The sequence below is a fragment of the Lutra lutra genome, chromosome 9, assembly GCF_902655055.1.
Source record: "Lutra lutra chromosome 9, mLutLut1.2, whole genome shotgun sequence".
NCBI classification, from domain to species: domain Eukaryota; kingdom Metazoa; phylum Chordata; class Mammalia; order Carnivora; family Mustelidae; genus Lutra; species Lutra lutra.
The window spans coordinates 100100614-100106807 of record NC_062286.1 but is presented as its reverse complement, the minus strand read 5'-3'; positions in this window follow the sequence as shown (position 1 = coordinate 100106807).

The following is a 6194-nucleotide window of genomic DNA, read 5'->3' as shown; positions in this document are numbered from 1 at the left end:
GGGATATATCACAGATATATAGTGCTGATTCAACATTTGGAAATAATTAATGTAATTCATCATATCAATAAGCTAAAAAAGTCACATGACCATATCAATAGGTGCAGAAAAAACATTTGAAAAATCTAATACCCATTCATGATTTATTTTTCATTTTATTTTTTTAAGTTTAATTTCTTTTCAGTGTAACAGAATTCACTGTTTACACACCACACCCAGTGCTCCATGCAATACATGCCCTCCATAATACCAACCACCAGGCTCACCCAACCTCCCACCCCCTGCCCCTTCAAAACCCTCAGATTGTTTTTCAGAGTCCATAGTCTCTCATAGTTCATCTCCCCCTCCAATTTCCTTCAACTCCCTTCTACTCTCCATCTCCCCATGTCCTCCGTGTTATTTCTCATGCTCCACAAATAAGTGAAACCATATTATAATTGACTCTCTCTGCTTGACTTATTTCACTCAGCATAATCTCTTCCAGTCCCGTCCACGTTGATACAAAAGTTGGGTATTCATTCTTTTTTTGCTTTTTCTTTTTCTTTTTTTTTTTTTTTACAGCTTTATAAACATATATTTTTATCCCCAGGGGTACAGGTCTGCGAATCGCCAGGTTTACACACTTCACAGCACTCACCATAGCACATACCCTCCCCAATATCCATAACCCCACCCCCCTCTCCCAACCCCCTCCCCCCATCAACCCTCAGTTTGTTTTGTGAATTAAGAGTCACTTATGGTTTGTCTCCCTCCCAATCCCATCTTGTTTCATTTACTCTTCTCCTACCCCCTCAACCCCCCATGTTGCATCTCCTCTCCCTCTCCCTCATATCAGGGAGATCATATGATAGTTGTCTTTCTCTGATTGACTTATTTCGCTAAGCATGGTATTCATTCTTTTTGATGGAGGCATAATACTCCATAGTGTATAGGCCCAAATTAATAAAATTATGAATGAAAAGGGAGAGATCACAACTAACACCAAGGAAATAGAAACAATCATCAGAAGTTATTATCAACAGTTATATGCCAATAAGCTAAGCAACCTAGATGAAATGAATGGATTCCTGGAAAACTATTAACTTCCAAAATTGAACCAGGAAGAAATTGACAACCTGAATAGACTGATATCTAGTAATGACATTGAAGCAGTGATCAAAAACCTCCCAAAAAACAAGAGCCCAGGACCTGATGGATTCCCTGGGGAATTTTACCAAACTTTCAAAGAAGAAATAACACCTATTCTCCTGAAGCTGTTTCAAAAAATTGAAGCAGAAGGAAAACTTCCAGACTCTTTTTATGAATCCAGCATTACCCTTATCCCCAAACCAGGCAAAGACCTTACCAAAAAGGAGAATTTCAGACCAATATCACTGATGAATATGGATGCTAAGATTCTCAACAAGATCCTAGCAAATAGGATCCAACAGCACATTAAAAAGATTATCCACCATGACCAGGTGGGATTCATCCCTGGGTTACAAGGATGGTTCAACATTTGCAAATCTATCAATGTGATAGAACAAATCAATAAGAGAAGAGAGAAGAACCACATGGTCCTCTCAATTGGTGCAGAAAAAGCATTTGACAAAATCCAGCATCTGTTCCTGATTAAAACACTTCAAAGCGTAGGGATAGAGGGAACATTCCTGAACTTCATAAAATCTATCTATGAAAAACCCACAGCAAATATCATCCTCAATGGGAAAAAGCTCACAGCCTTCCCGTTGAGATCAGGAGCACCACAAGGATATACACTCTCACAACTCTTGTTCAACATAGTATTAGAAGTCCTAGTAACAGCAATCAGAAAACAAAGAGAAATAAAAGGTATCCAAATTGGCAATGAAGAAGTGAAATTCTCTCTCTTCGCAGATGACATGATACTTTATATGGAAAACCCAAAAGACTCCACCCCCAAACTACTAGAACTCATACAGCAATTCAGTAACGTGGCAGGATACAAAGTCAATGTACAGAAATCAGTTGCTTTCTTATATACTAACAATGAAAACACAGAAAGGGAAATTAGAGAATGGATTCCATTTACTATAGCACCAAGAACCATAAGATACCTGGGAATAAACTTAACCAAAAAGGTAAGAGATCTGTACTCGAGGAACTACAGAACACTCATGAAAGAAATCAAAGAAGACACAAAAAGATGGAGGACCATTCCATGCTCTTGGATTGGAAGAATAAACATTGTTAAAATGTCTATACTGCCTAGAGCAATGTATACTTTTAATGCCATTCCGATCAAAATTCCACCAATATTTTTCAAAGAGCTGGAACAAATAATCCTAAAATTTGTATGGAATCAGAAGAGATCCCAAATTGCTAAGGAAATGTTGAAAAAGAAAAACAAAACTGGGGGCATCATGTTGCCTGATTTCAAGCTTTACTACAAAGCTGTGATCACCAAGACAGCATGGTACTGGCATAAAAACAGACACATAGACCAGTGGAACAGAGTACAGAGCCCAGATATGGACCCTCAACTTTATGGTCAATTAATCTTTGACTAAGCAGGAAAAAATATACAGTGGAAGACAGTCTCTTCAATAAATGATGCTGTGAAAATTGGACAGCTATGTGTAGAAGAATGAAACTCAAACATTCTCTTACACCGTAAACAAAGATAAACTTTAAATGGATAAAAGACCTCAATGTGAGGCAGGAAACCATCAGAATCATAGAGGAGAACATAGGCAGTAACCTCTTTGATATCAGCCACAGCAACTTTTTTCAAGATATGTCTCCAAAGGCAAAGGAAACAAAAGCGAAAATGAACTTTTGGGACTTCATCAAGATCAAAACTTCTGCACAGCAAAGGAAACAGTAAACTAAACAAAAAGGCAACCCACGGAATGGGAGAAGATATTCGCAAATGACAGTACAGACAAAAGGCTGATATCCAAGATCTATAAAAAACTCCTCAAACTCAACACACACAAAACAGATAGTCATGTCAAAAAATGGGCAGAAGACATGAACAGACACTTCTCCAATGAAGACATACAAATGGCTATCAGACACATGAAAAAATGTTCATCATCACTAGCTATCAGGGAGATTCAAATTAAAACCACATTGAGATACCACCTTACACCAGTTAGAATGGCCAAAATTAGGAAGACAGGAAACAACGTGTGTTGGAAAGGATGTAGAGAAAGGGGAACCCTCTTACACTGTTGGTGGGAATTTAAGTTGGTGCAGCCAGTTTGGAAAACAGTGTGGAGATTCCTTAAGAATTTAATAATAGAGCTTCCCTTTGACCCTGCAATTGTACTACTGGGTATTTACCTCAAAGATACAGATGTAGTGAAAAGAAGAGCTATCTGTACCCCAATGTTCATAGCAGCAGTGGGCATGGTTGCCAAACTGGAAAGAACCAAGATGCCTCTCATTTTATTTTTAAAAAGATTTTATGTATTGGGCGCCTGTGTGGCTCAGTGGGTTAAGCCGCTGCCTTCAGCTCAGGTCATGATCTCGGGGGCCTGGGATCGAGTCCCGCATCGGGCTCTCTGCTCAGCAGGGAGCCTGCTTCCCTCTCTCTCTCTCTCTCTCTGCCTGCCTCTCTGTCTACTTGTGATCTCTCTCTGTCAAATAAATAAATAAAATCTTAAAAAAAAAGATTTTATGTATTTATTTATTTGAGAGAGAGCATGAAAGAGAGCGAGAGAGAGAGAGAGAGAGAGAGAGCATGAGTAGGGGGAGGGGCAGAGGGAGAAGCAGACTCCCCGCTGAGCAGGGAGCTGGATGTGGGGCTTGATCCAAGAACCCTGGGATTATGACCCAAGTTGAAGGCAGATGCTTAACCAACTGAGGCACCCAGGGGCCCCCCACATTCATGATTTTAAAAAAAATTCAGCAAACTAAGAATAGAGAATAACTCTATGTTCCTCAAAACATGTTCCTCAAAAGAACACCTACAAAAATTATACAGCTAATGTAGTATTTACTGGTCAGAAACTAGAAGATTTTCCACTCAAACTGAACAAAGCAAAAATATCCCTCTGGGTGCTTCTTTTCAACAACAACTCAGAGGGCCTTACTAGTACAATAAGAACAAGAAAATGAAAAAAAGAAATTACACAATTTGAGAAGGAAGAAATAAAATTGTCTTTGTTCACAGATGACAATATTATCTATGTAGAAAATTCAAAAGACTTGCCAAAAGCATAAGAAAAAAAAATCTCTTGAACAAATAAACAGTTATAGCAAGGTTTTAGGATACAAGGTTAATATACAAACTCGATTACTTTCTTCTATACCAGCAATGAACAAGTGGACCAAATATTAAGTTTATATACATTTAATAAAATATGTGCAAGATCTATATTAGGAAAACTATAAAGCTCTGATGAAAGAAATCAAAGAACTAAGGTAATGAAGAAATATTACATATCCATGAATAAGAGGACTCAATATTGTCAGATAATTCTTTCCATCTTGAACTTTAGATTCAAGACAATCCCAATCCCAATTCCAGCAAGTTGTTTTGTAAATATTAACTGATTTTTCAGTTTATGTGGAGAGGCAGAAGACCCAGAATTGACAATATTAAATAATATTAAATAATATTAAAACAAAGTTGGAGGACTGACACTGCCTGACTTCAAGACTTACTAAAAAACAACAGTTATCAAGACAGTGTGGTATTGGTGAGATAATAGGCAAATAGGTCAGTGGAACAGACTAGAGAGTCCAGAAATAGACACACATAAATATAGTCAACTGACCTTTTAAAAATATTTATTTACTTATTAGAGAGAGAAAGAGAAAGAGAGAGCAGGGGGAGGAGCAGAGGGAGAGGGACACAAGCAGACACCCATTAAGTAGGGAGTCTGATGCAGGGCTTAGTTGCAGGACCCTAAGATCAAGCCAAAATCAAGAGTTGGACACTTAATCCACAGAGCCACCCAGGCACCCCAATCAGCTGATCTTTGACAAAAGATCAGAAGGAATACAATGGAACAAAGATAGTCTCTTCAACAAATGGTGCTGTAACAACTGAACATCCACATGCAAAAAGTAAATCTAGACACAGACTTAAAATTCTTCACAAAGATTAACTCAAAATGAGTCATAGCTCTAAGTGTAAAATGAAAAACTATAAATATAACATAGGAAAAAATCTCTATGACCTTGGGTATGGGATGGCTTTTTGGATACAACACAAAAGCATGATACATGAAAAGAATCATTAATAAGCTGGAATTCATTAAAACTGAAAACTCCTGCTTTTTGAAAGACATTGTCAAGAGAATGAAAAGACAAAGCACAGAATAGGAGAAAATATTTGTAAAAGATGTATCTGATAAAGGACAGTTGTCCAAAATATACAAAGAGACCTTAAAACTCAACAAGAAAATGAACAACCCAATTAAAAAATGGGCCAGAGACCTTAGTAGACACCTTACCAAAGAAGATAAACAGATGGAAAATAAGCATACAGAAAGGTGTCTCACATCATATGTCAGCAGGGGAATGCAAATTGAAATAATAAGATACTAATATACAACTATTAGAATCACCAAAATCCAGAACACTAACAAGACCAAAAGCTGGTGGGGATGTTGATTAACAGGAACTCTTATTCATTGCTGGTGGGAATGCAAAATGTACAACCATCTAGGAAGATAATTTGGTGATTTCTTAAAAAACAATATGTACTCTTGCCATATGATCCAGCATTCACACTCCTTAGTATTTGCCTAAAGGTGTTGAAAACGTGTGTCCACACAAAAACCCACACTCAGTTTTTTGTAGTAGCTTTATTTACAATTGCCAAAACTTGGAAGCAACCAAGATGTCCTTCAGCAAGTGAGAGGATAAACCAGGGTGCATCCAATTGATGGAATTTTATTCAGTAATAAAAAGAAGTGAGCTGGGACGCCTGGTCAGTTGGTTAAGCAGCTGCCTTCGGCTCAGGTCATGATCCCAGCGTCCTGGGATCGAGTCCCACATCGGGCTCCTTTCTTTTCTTTTTTTTTTTTTAAATTTAATTTTTTTTTTTTTTATGTGACAGAGAGAGAGAGAGAGATCACAAGTAGGCAGAGAGGCAGGCAGAGAGAGAGGGGAAAGCAGGCTCCCGGCTGAGCAGAGAGCCCGATGTGGGGCTCGATCCCAGGACCCTGAGATCATGACCTGAGTCGGGCTCCTTTCTTGGCGGGGAGCCTGCTTCTCCC